General features: G+C 45.1%; 1 pseudogene across 1 annotated transcript; it reads right to left on the bottom strand.

Moving 5' to 3' along the window:
• Positions 1-373: 373 nt before the first annotated feature.
• Positions 374-12,531, bottom strand: LOC311237601 (annotated as a pseudogene). The gene is made up of 5 exons: positions 12,500-12,531; positions 12,051-12,275; positions 7,315-7,924; positions 2,487-2,711; positions 374-1,143 (listed from the first exon to the last, which is right to left on the bottom strand). The product of its transcript is annotated as an uncharacterized misc_RNA (transcript).
• Between the last annotated feature and the right edge of the window lie 805 nt (positions 12,532-13,336).

The raw sequence follows: 13,336 nt of genomic DNA, 5'->3' as shown, positions 1-13,336 counted from the left end.
ATAAACTTTTCAATCAATCAATCAATCAATCAATCAATCAATGCTAGGCCTCTACTGTCTGAAGAGCACCTCTTTGTATCCTAAGTTGGATTTGAAAGGCATATTGTCATATTTCAAACCAGCCACGTCACTCTGTACTCTTGTAATGTGAGTACAACCCTTGCTTTTTCTCATCATCTGTGCTTATGAAAAACCCTCTTTCCACATTTTCCTGGCTTTGAAAGTCATAATGCTGAATCTCAAACCATTTTAGCCATTAGAGAAGTCTGTATCACTGCAGGGTATGTGCCCCCTATTGTTTCTCAAAGCTTGTGTCGGTGAAAAGATTGTCTCCAGGCAAACCAGGCCGCCTCTATCCCTTCTACAACGGCGCTCAGGTTCCGGGTTCCTCTGATTGGCCACAACGCCCACGTAACCCTACGCTAGCCTGCCCCCTTCCTGCCGCGCCGCGCTCGCCAGCTTCCGCAAGCGCCAAGCTTCCCAACGGGAGTAAAGTCCGTAGCAATCCGAAGTGACATTGACCACCAGACTCTTGCCGGCCCCAGTTGGGTTTGAGGCGGTACCATCCCTGGTAGAGTCCTCTCCAGCCCAGGTAGCCCACAGCGCCCCCTATCTGCTGGGAGGGGAACTGCGGAAAGTGGGCAAGCCGACAGAGCAGAAGGAATGTCCACATAGCCAGCAGGAAAGCACAGAGGAGGAAGACGAGACGTAGGGGGCTTCCCGGGGCCTTCCGCAGGGGCCGCCAGATAAGGCCCAAAAACAGACAACTCCTCAACTAGTAAGAGACAGCATAAGCAGAGGATGAGGATGTCCTGGGAGACCTCGTAGCCACGCCACATCATGCCTGCTCTGAGGCACGAGGCCTTGGTCTGGCCCTCATGGAGGAGCAGCAGGGACTGTCCCGCAGCGCCGGACCCCTGGATGGAGCCCCCGTCCTGGGCCACGGGTTCATAGCAGGTCCCGGCGGCATTCTCCAGCGCGACCAGCAGACGTCAACAGCCCCACAGCAGGAGCCCCGCGGCCCCCAGCCGAGAGAGGTGGCGGAGGGAGAGACGGAGGGAGCGACGGGCGGAGAAGGAGAAGAGGAGGATGAAGGAGCATGTGGAGATGCAGGTCCAACCCCAGGCCGACACGAGGAACCTTCTGGGAGGGAGTTTTAGAACAGTGAATGTTACGTGGATAATACGATAAAACAATACACAACAATACTCTCACCTACGGGAGACTGCAATTCGAAACTGGCCCCTGTAAATGTCCTAACACAACCCCCTCCAATGTACAGTAAAAATGACCAAGTATGGTCTTGTCCCCCACCCACCCTCCTACCCAACCTCCCCCCCCCACTCCTACCCAACCTCCTCCAATGTACAGTACCCCCCCCCCCCACCTACCCAACCTCCTCCAATGTACAGTTTCTACGTCAAATGTATATACTTCTTTTCTGGACTCTTTTCTTATCACAAACAGTACTGTATTTGCAAATCTGGTATGTCATAAATGTATAGATGTAGCAGTACTGTCTATCTGTATGTCATATATGTTACGATGAATTGAAAATGGGGGACCCTGATGTAAACAAGACGAAAGTCTTTCTCTGGTCTGCATCCCCTTAACAATTGTATGTATTGAGCTGTACTGTACTGTACCCATTCTGCAATCTGTTAATAAAGTTTTCAATCAATCAATCAATTTGAGTATCTACTGCCTCTTACTTTCCCTCCTCCAGCAGGCCACTCTTGTATCTGCAATTTCTGGTCTTGCCTTGTTAGCTTGTCAACTATACTATCCTAGTCCGCTAGCTTCCAGGCTTACCCGGCTAGCCCGACCTACTGGTTTTAGCTCTTTAGTTAAACCTTCAATTGGCTTCATACACGTAGCCTTTAGCAGTTGATCCATAGCACTTTTTATCTTCATTTTTTCCCGGTCTACCACCGCCACCGTCACCTAGGTAAGCATGTCTCCTTGTTCTCTCTGTGCCTCTCTGCTAGAAAGGTTAACTCTGGTAGAGAGTCATGTCCTTGAACTTGAGTCAGGAAAACAGCCAGCTTTAGAAGTCTTGGCCATTTCAGGCTTTTCTAAGGAACCTCAAGCGAGGTCTTCTAGTCTGGAGAGTCCCATACATAATGCTCAGGACATGGCCTTTGCGCCCGATACGGGGCGGCAGTGTAACCGCTCTGTCTCGGTCTTGACACTTTCTCCGCAACCTGATCTTACACGTGTTGTGGGTTCCGGTCCCAGCACGCAGCGGTCTCCTCTGAAACCCTGTCTACCTGTCCTTGTGATTGGCGACTCCATCACCCGGCATATTAAGCTAGGCAAGCCAGCCGAGATTAAATGTTTAACAAATGTTCTATCACAATTCACTATCCATATAAGAATAGGTCCTGATACAAATGCCTGCAGTAGAATCAGAAACTAAGCATGGATGTCTTACCAAAAACTAAGGGCAAAACAGGCATGGATGTCTTACCAAGAGTATTTCTCACCTGTATAGGTAGTGGTGCTCGTTAGCGAAGATGCTGTACTTGGACACCCCGAGGCTCAGCAGGGGTCCGAACAGAATCACCCCGTACAGTACCAGGTGGAAATGGTCCCTGACCAGGCCGCTCCCCAGCACCCGAGCCAGCAGGTCGGTGACGAACACCAGAACACACGTTAACGTTCTGACGACCGGGGCAATGTACTTTCTGACGACCGGGGCAATGTACTTTCTGACGACATTTGTGTAATGTGAAAAATAATTATAAAAAAAATTATAAAAAAAATAATTAAATAAATAAAATAAAAATAAAATGAAACAAGAGAAAAAAAAATACTTAAAGGAATGATGATGTCGACCAGATTCTGCAGCAGCCTGGTGATGACTATCCTAACCAAGTTGCTGTCCAGACGACACGTTAACTTTCTGACGACCAGGGCAATGTATAAATATAAATATAAATCACATATATATGGTGTGATTTTATTCTTTACATCCATGTTGTTTGTTGTTGTTTTTAGTTTTGATCTCGTCTTAGGTCTTCAATGTGTACTTTCCTTTTTCTCTCCCTAATCCTTGGGTTGTTTTTTGTAGTTTCACGTAGTCAGTCTCATAACATTATGCTTAATCTTTTCTCTTCTTTCAACTATAGCTTTTTCGTAAGCAGTCTCGCTAAAAGGTTTCCCCTCGTTACTTTAGTTCCTCCAGGTTTCTTTCTTCTTCTTCTTCTTCCGTCTGTCTTGCTGGTCCAACCCACGGTGTCCCTCTCATAGTCTGGTCATGTCCGCTCTTGCTGCTCTGTGCCGTGAGGGACGTGAAGGCTCTCTGGACCCATCAGAGGCCCTTTGTACTATCTCTGACCGGCCTGCCCTGGAACACATGGTTTACTAATACTGCCCCTTTACAACCCCTGACACACCCTGACACACGCATTACCTGTTTATAGATTTGTATAGGTTTTTACTACCGGGCAGTCCGGTAGAGAGAGAGAGAGAGAGAGGAAGAGGAAGAACGGGAGACAGAGCGGGGGGAAGACATTCGGCAAATGACGCTGGGTCCGGGAATCGAACCTGGGTCGGCCGCATCGCGACGCAGCGTGTTACATGGTTCACCACTTGGGCGCCCGACGCACGCATACCTACACACACACACACACACACACACACACACACACACACACACACACACACACACACACACACACACACACACACACACACACACACACACACACACACACACACACACACACACACACACAAGGCACACACCCATGCATGCATATCCACACACACACACTTCAAAGACCCCGCCCCTTTATAGTCCAGTTGGTAGCGGGCAAATACTGCGGCATGGTCATGCTGGACCTACAAAATTAAGGCCTTCGACACTGTCAATCACACCATTCTGATTGACAAGCTAAAAGCAATTGGTTTTGATAGTCTATCAGTGAGCTGGATACAATCCTACCTGGAGGGGAGGGAACAGATGGTGGAAGTAAACGGTACCCTATCCCCCCCCCTCACAGTGAGCTGTGGTGTTCCACAAGGAAGCATACTAGGACCGCTACTATTCCTAATTTATGCAAATGACATGTCGTCAGCTTGTGACTGCAACTTGTTCCTGTGTGCGGACGACTCAGCCCTGCTGGTCTCTGACAAGAACAAGTTACAGGTTGAAAAAGCCCTCAGCTCGGAACTAGGCAAAATCTGCATATGGCTCGCTGATAACAAACTATCATTACACATGGGCAAAACAGAGTCCATTCTCTTCGGTTCAAATAACAAACTCAGCAAGACCGACGGCTTCTCGGTTACAGTAGGTGACAATATTATCACAAGGAAAGATGAAATTACCTACCTGGGTTCCATCCTAGAGGCTAATCTTTCCTGTGACAAAATGGCATCCAATGTAATAAAAAAAGTCAACCAATGAACGCGTTTCTTGTACCGGATCTCCTCACTGGTAAACAAGAATACCCTGAAGACTCTGGCAGGAGCACTCATTCAAGGGTACTACGACTATGCTTGCACCTCATGGTACCAAAGCACCTCAAAGGCACTAAAAAACAAATTACAAACATCTCAAAACAAGCTAGTCAGACTACTACTTGACCTTACTCCTAGAACCCACCTCACCCCTGCCCACTTTGACAACCTAGGATGGCTTAGAGTAGACGACAGAGTACAGCAACTTGCAATGGGCCTGGTCTACAAGATACACTATGCGACCAAGGTACCCATGTACATGTCAAAATACTTCCCAAAGGTCAGTGAATACCACGATCACAACACCAGAGGGAGCTCCACAAATCATGTAAAACCCAGATTCGGCTCAAACAAGGGACTAAACACTTTTCGCAATTATGCCACATCAATGTGGAACGCCCTACCTAAAGCTGTAAAGGAATGTGAATCACTACCCACTTTAAAAAACACTCTCAAAAAACACCTACGTGAGACTGCAATTCGAAACTGGCCCCTACAAATGTCCTAACCTAGTTGTACAGTAAATGACCAAGTAAGGCTTTGTCAGTATTCCAATGTACAGTGTAAAATGTGTGTGTGTCCCCTACCCTGATTTATGTACCCGTTTGGTGTGATTTTATTCTTTACATCCATGTTGTTTGTTGTTGTTTTTTGTTTTGATCTCGTCTTATTAGGTCTTCAATGTGTACTTTCCTTTTTAGAGCGGTTTTGAAGGTGGGTAGGGACTTGAAATATGTAAAGAAAGAGATACAGATGACTCCCCATTCAAATAGATAGGGCTCATTCAAAGAGATAGGGCTTATTCAAAGAGATAGGGCTCATTCAAAGAGATAGGGCTCATCTTTTCACCTGAACAGCGCAATCTTTCAGTGGCGAGGAGTAACGCGTGGGAGGCTCACGCTGCCCCCGATACTTCCTGATTCTGTTGTACAGGCGCACCAACCGACCTGTAGGAGTCGCTGTCCACAATGTCCAATCCCCACCCACCGGCTTTCCCACCCCCTAATACTGCCAATTGTGTTAGTATGAACGACCGGCCAAGCCGGTAGCAACGCCGAAAGCTGGGCTCGATACCAGCATCTCCTGCGTTAGTGGCGAGCGCCTTGCCCACTGCGCCACTCAGCCACCCTATATTCGTATATCTTGTATGTCATAAATGTCTGGATGTAACAGTACTGTCTGTTTATCTGTATGTCGTGTATGTCATAAATGTTATGAATCGAAAATGGGGGACCCTGATGTAAACGAGACGAAATTCTTTCTCTGGTCTGCATCCCCTTAACAATTGTGTGTATTGAGCCGTACTGTATTGTACCCATTCTGCAATCTGTTAATATAATTTTTAATCAATCAATCAAACGGGTAAATTACTGACAACACAGGTTAATCTGGACAATCTTGTGATTTAAAAATGCCTTTCTTTCCCCAGCTTCCATGTGTGCGCCATCCAGTGTTTTTTGCCATAGAGTTCTTAGTTACCATGGCAACAACTCCCCGGGTGATTTGATTCCCAGCCTTTTGGCAGAGATCATGATTCATTTAAAACTCCAAGATGCAGTAAATTATAATTGTACTCAACATGAAATTACATCACATTTAATTATTTGGTTGTACATCACATGGTTGAATAAATCGACAATTTCGTATTTTTTATTGTAATGAGTTCCATATAGCCCAGTAGATGGGTGCAATATTTTAGGGAACCGTGCACTTTATGATAAAATCATGAAATTTGGCACACTGTTAGAATATGCCCTAAGAAAGATTTTTACCTATAGGGCCATTGCAGATTTGTCCCCTGGTAACCATAGCAACCATTTAAAAAAAATTGCCACCACCTGCTGTTATTATTACATTGTTACTCAGCTGAAAAAGTTGTGCCCTTCCTGCTGACTTGTCGTACAGAACTTGTAAGTCGCTTTGGATGAAAGTGTCAGCTAAATTACTAAATGTAAATGTCTTTTTTACCAGTAAATCAGGTTCTAGACCACCTAGGATCTTGATTCTGGTGGCTAATCCCACATTTACAAGGATTAGGAATCCAGTGGTATCATTTAGAAATGTTAGAACATGCTAGAAACTACCTAACTACATACATCTGGCATTCACCACACAGTAAAAACATTAAATATTAGCATCATTGTAGGTAATTAGTATGCATAATGTGTTACATATTTTACCTTAGACACACATCCCACAAACACATAGTCAAGACACACTACCTCCCAGTCAGACACATAGTATAGACACACATCCCCTTCTGCACCCCCTTAACAATTGTATGTATTGAGCTGTACTGTACTGTACCCATTCTGCAATCTGTTAATAAACTTTTCAATCAATCAATCAATCAATCAATGCTAGGCCTCTACTGTCTGAAGAGCACCTCTTTGCATCCTAAACTGGATTTGAAAGGCATATTGTCATATTTCAAACCAGCCACGTCACTCTGTACTCTTGTAATGTGAGTACAACCCTTGCTTTTTCTCATCATCTGTGCTTATGAAAAACCCTCTTTCCACATTTTCCTGGCTTTGAAAGTCATAATGCTGAATCTCAAACCATTTTAGCCATTAGAGAAGTCTGTATCACTGCAGGGTATGTGCCCCCTATTGTTTCTCAAAGCTTGTGTCGGTGAAAAGATTGTCTCCAGGCAAACCAGGCTGCCTCTATCCCTTCTACAGCGGCGCTCAGGTTCCGGGTTCCTCTGATTGGCCACAACGCCCACGTAACCCTACGCTAGCCTGCCCCCTTCCTGCCGTGCCGCGCTCGCCAGCTTCCGCAAGCGCCAAGCTTCCCAACGGGAGTAAAGTCCGTAGCAATCCGAAGTGACATTGACCACCAGACTCTTGCCGGCCCCAGTTGGGTTTGAGGCGGTACCATCCCTGGTAGAGTCCTCTCCAGCCCAGGTAGCCCACAGCGCCCCCTATCTGCTGGGAGGGGAACTGCGGAAAGTGGGCAAGCCGACAGAGCAGAAGGAATGTCCACATAGCCAGCAGGAAAGCACAGAGGAGGAAGACGAGACGTAGGGGGCTTCCCGGGGCCTTCCGCAGGGGCCGCCCTTGGGCCAGATAAGGCCCAAAAACAGACAACTCCTCGACTAGTAAGAGACAGCATAAGCAGAGGATGAGGATGTCCTGGGAGACCTCGTAGCCACGCCACATCATGCCTGCTCTGAGGCACGAGGCCTTGGTCTGGCCCTCGTGGAGGAGCAGCAGGGACTGTCCCACAGCGGATGGAGGCCCCGTCCTGGGCCACGGGTTCATAGCAGGTCCCGGCGGCATTCTCCAGCGCGACCAGCAGACGTCGACAGCCCCACAGCAGGAGCCCCGCGGCCCCCAGCCGAGAGAGGTGGCGGAGGGAGAGACGGAGGGAGTGACGGGCGGAGAAGGAGAGGAGGAGGATGAAGGAGCACGTGAAGATGCAGGTCCAACCCCAGGCCGACACGAGGAACTTTCTGGGAGGGAGTTTTAGAACAGTGAATGTTACGTGGATAATATGATAAAACAATACAGGACTTGGTTGAACAGTTAATTAAGTATTTAACTGGTCCCTGGATTATTACACAACAGGCTGCAGACCCCTATCTGATGAGAACTTGTCTCACGGACCCCTATCTGATAAGATCTTGTCTCACGGACCCCTATCTGATAAGATCTTTGTTGTTAGATAAGATATTATTAAGTCCAGAATTCTATAGCTGAGATACCAGTGTAGAAAATCAAATCTATGATTCAATCTATGATTCAAATACTCTCATTGTCCGAACTTCTAAATTCTGGTGACCCCCTTAAACCCTCTCAAGGATTCCTGAGTGTCCGTGGAATGCAGTTTGAGAACCACTAGGCTTACACCCACCACTTTATCTGCTAAGTAATAATACCTGTCACCACTGGGCTTACACCCACCACTTTATCTGCTAAATAATAATACCTGTCACCATAGGCGGAGTTTGAACTTGACGCCTGGGGGTGCAGTCATTGGCGAACGATACCCGCGAGCACGCGCAGCGGGCGCGCGCGATTTTTTTGACCTTTATTTTATTATTTTAGCGTTTTTACAATGCCCTAACCCCTAATTTTTTATTTTATTTAGGTAGTACAGCAGCACACACACACACTCACACACACAGCACTACGGGGGATCATTTTTAACTGACTTGAAAAATGGAGGCTCTAATTATTATTATTCATAGAGACTCTCGAGCAATAATAATTATTACAGCCTCCATTTTTGGTGGACGAAAAATATACCAGACTATAGATATCAATTTTCCCGAAATAACGCTACCTGCCTCGACAAAATCCATGCATTGGTTATCCAGATACATTAATTATCATCTCAGAATAAGTGGCTTAAGTACAAGCGTTACAATCTATCGCACGGGGCATTCTGCTGCTGCTGCTTGGTGCTTGGCCGCGCGTTAACCCTTTCACTGCCACACTACAGAAGGTTCGCCTTATAATGTGACATGATTACTACTATAAAATGAATGTATTGTAAAACAAAACATAATAGAATTCAGATTTGTTTCTCACAATTATTATAATTTTATTAAAATAAAAATAATATTGATTTTTTTTTTTCTTTTTTTTTTAAAGCAATTTCACCCCCGGCCACCAGGGGGTGCAATGCACCCCCTGCACCCCCATAAACTCCGCCCATGCCTGTCACCACTGGGCTTACACCCACCACTTTATCTGCTAAGTAATAATACCTGTCACCACTGGGTTTACACCCACCACTTTATCTGCTAAGTAATAATACCTGTCACCACTGGGCTTACAAATCAAATCAAATCAAATTATTTGTAAGGCCCGACAACACACGCTAATGTCCCCATGGGCCGGACACGTCTTCTTTAAACAAGTCAAGAAGAAACATCACAATAAATCAATAACAAAACAAAAACACCATAAAGTGCAACAAATTTAAAATAAATTAAATAAATGCAACACTCCCAGACATACCCCACACGAAGGTCCCCCTACAAATGTCTATTTTAGAATCCAGTAGCCATGGTGACACATCATGGGAACCATCATATCTCAAAAGTCTAATCTCATACATGTGAGATTGTACACCTGAAAGAGGCATAATTTCACTTTAAAGGAACACGCCAACATTTTGCGAAATTAGCTTATCGTCTTCTCCAGAGAGAGACAAGAAGATATGCCAGTTTCCTCTCTGTGCGTTCAGTAGAAAGCTATCTGGCTGCACGTTAGCCTAGCTTAGCACAATGAGGGAGAGGTGTTTGTTGGACAATGCCTAGGCTAACCGGCCATATCCGCTTCCATTCATTGTGCTAAGCTTAAGGTGCAGCCGTGTTCCTTTAATAGGAATTTCAGCAGACCTCCATCTAAGTGCATCTATGTATAATAATACAAATAATGGCTTGAATTTATATAGCGCCTTTCACATACCCAAGGTGCTTTACAATAAAAAGGGGGAGGGGTGACCACTGTCGTCCACCATCATCACCATTCCTCCCAGGTGTCAGGCTCCTTACTTCCCTCCATTTTGTGTCACTATGTGACACAAAACACACTACTGCTGTGCAGATTTCAAGAAAGCAGACAATTCTGAGTCAAAGGAACGCATTTGTTTTTGGTATTTGATGCGTCTTTACAGATTTATTACCTTTGAAAAATAAAAGCAGATGTGGCACATTTGTGGTTTAAGTTTAAGTGTATCTTTGGCTTGCATGGAATGTTTGGGGAGTGGTAGCTGTGTGAAATAAGTGAGTATCCATCGTGTATTATTTTGGTTGTTCTCTCTGAATCAGCTGAGTTCACCCCATAGGGATTGATGCGAGCAGCCTGTGCTAATCAGTCTAATCAACAGTCAGAGGCCAGCCTCCTACAGGTGTGGGACATTATTCATTAGGGATTTAAGTGTAGTTTTTCCAAGCGCCAGCGACCGACTAAGACAGACAAAGACGTGGAGTTTTCCTGCTGGAGTTTTCCGAGGAGGCAACCGAGTGCATTTGGATGGCTTAGAGTAGACGACAGAGTACAGAAACTTGCAATGGGCCTGGTCTACAAGATACACTACACGACCAAGGTACCCATGTACATGTCAAAATACTTCCCAAAGGTCAGTGAATACCACGATCACAATACCAGAGGGAGCTCCACAAATCATGTTAAACCCAGATTCGGCTCAAACAAGGGACTAAACACGTTTCGCAATTATGCCACATCAATGTGGAACGCCCTACCCAAAGCTGTAAAGGAATGTGAATCACTACCCACTTTCAAAAACACTCTCAAAAAACACCTACGGGAGACTGCAATTCGAAACTGGCCCCTGTAAATGTCCTAACACAACCCCCTCCAATGTACAGTAAGTATGGTCTTGTCAATATTCCAATGTACAGTGTTGCTTGTACAGTTGTACAGTGTCCCCCACCCACGCTCCTACCCAACCTCCCCCCACTCCTACCCAACCTCCTCCAATGTACAGTACCCCCCCCCCCCCCCACCTACCCAACCTCCTCCAATGTACAGTTTCTACGTCAAATGTATATACTTCTTTTCTGGACTCTTTTTGTATCACAAACAGTACTGTATTTGCAAATCTGGTATGTCATAAATGTATAGATGTAGCAGTACTGTCTATCTGTATGTCATATATGTTACGATGAATTGAAAATGGGGGACCCTGATGTAAACAAGACGAAAGTCTTTCTCTGGTCTGCATCCCCTTAACAATTGTATGTATTGAGCTGTACTGTACTGTACCCATTCTGCAATCTGTTAATAAAGTTTTCAATCAATCAATCAATTTGAGTATCTACTGCCTCTTACTTTCCCTCCTCCAGTAGGCCACTCTTGTATCTGCATTTTCTGGTCTTGCCTTGTTAGCTTGCCAACTATACTATCCTAGTCCGCTAGCTTCCAGGCTTACCCGGCTAGCCCGACCTACTGGTTTTAGCTCTTTAGTTAAACCTTCAATTGGCTTCATACACGTAGCCTTTAGCAGTTGATCCATAGCACTTTTTATCTTCATTTTTTCCCGGTCTACCACCGCCACCGTCACCTAGGTAAGCATGTCTCCTTGTTCTCTCTGTGCCTCTCTGCTAGAAAGGTTAACTCTGGTAGAGAGTCGTGTCCTTGAACTTGAGTCAGGAAAACAGCCAGCTTTAGAAGTCTTGGACATTTCAGGCTTTTCTAAGGAACCTCAAGCGAGGTCTTCTAGTCTGGAGAGTCCCAGACATAGTGCTCAGGACATGGCCTTTGCGCCCGATACGGGGCGGCAGTGTAACCGCTCTGTCTCGGTCTTGACACTTTCTCCGCAACCTGATCTTACACGTGTTGTGGGTTCCGGTCCCAGCACGCAGCGGTCTCCACTGAAACCCTGTCTACCTGTCCTTGTGATTGGCGACTCCATCATCCGGCATATTAAACTAGGCAAGCCAGCCGAGATTAAATGTTTAACAAATGTTCTATCACAATTCACTATCCATATAAGAATAGGTCCTGGTACAAATGCCTGCAGTAGAATCAGAAACTAAGCATGGATGTCTTACCAAAAACTAAGATCAAAACAGGCATGGATGTCTTACCAAGAGTATTTCTCACCTGTATAGGTAGTGGTGCTCGTTAGCGAAGATGCTGTACTTGGACACCCCGAGGCTCAGCAGGGGTCCGAACAGAACCACCCCGGACAGTACCAGGTGGAAATGGTCCCTGACCAGGCCGCTCCCCAGCACCCGAGCCAGCAGGTCGGTGACGAACACCAGAACACACGTTAACTTTCTGACGACCGGGGCAATGTACTTTCTGACGACCGGGGCAATGTACTTTCTGACGACATTTGTGTAATGTGAAAAAAAATTATAAAAAAAATTATAAAAAAAATAATTAAATAAATAAAATAAAAATAAAATGAAACAAGAGAAAAAAAAATACTTAAAGGAATGATGATGTCGACCAGATTCTGCAGCAGCCTGGTGACCAAGTTGCTGTCCAGACGACACGTTAACTTTCTGACGACCAGGGCAATGTATAAATACATTTGATTTATGTACCCATTTGGTGTGATTTTATTCTTTACATCCATGTTGTTTGTTGTTGTTTTTAGTTTTGATCTCGTCTTAGGTCTTCAATGTGTACTTTCCTTTTTCTCTCCCTAATCCTTGGGTTGTTTTTTGTAGTTTCACGTAGTCAGTCTCATAACATATGCTTAATCTTTTCTCTTCTTTCTTCAAATATAGCTTTTTCGTAAGCAGTCTCGCTAAAAGGTTTCCCCTCGTTAGTTCAAGTTCTTTAATAGTTGTCATACAGAAGTACAGAATACTTTCATACAAAATGCTTCTTACTGTTACGCTCCAGAGACTGTGCTAGACAAGATAGTATCAAATAACATAATAACATAATATAGCATGAATTTAGAAGAAGAAAATGAGGTCACAGTTGTTCGGTATAGACATATGTACAATGTTCTGAGTTACCATATAATATACAATACACAATACTATGCAGTGTACTAATGTACAGTACTATCTAGTGCAAAGCAGAAATGGGATGAGGTACAATTTTAGGTACAATTTACAGTAAGGTGTACGAGTTGTAGTGCAATCCTTCATCCATAAATATAAAGTGTGGGGAGTGGGTGCTACAGTGTGTTTGTTTAAAGTGGTTGTGTGCTATAAAGTGTGTGTAGTGGGTGCTACAGTGTGTTTGTTTAAAGTGAGTGTGTGCGTGTGGATGTGTGTGCTATGTGTGTTTGGTGGTTGTTGTTGTGTAGTGTTCATTCATTGTTCGTTTAGCAGCCTGATGGCCTGGGGATAGAAGCTACTTCTGAGTCTTTCTGTGCTCGCCTTGAGACTCCTGTATCGCTTGCCTGACGGCAGCAGTTCAAAGAG

The sequence above is a fragment of the Notolepis coatsorum genome (genome assembly GCF_963971535.1).
Source record: "Notolepis coatsorum genome assembly, chromosome: 12".
Classification (NCBI taxonomy): domain Eukaryota; kingdom Metazoa; phylum Chordata; class Actinopteri; order Aulopiformes; family Paralepididae; genus Notolepis; species Notolepis coatsorum.
Note: the sequence above shows the minus strand (reverse complement) of the source record. Positions and strands in the feature narration are given on the sequence as shown.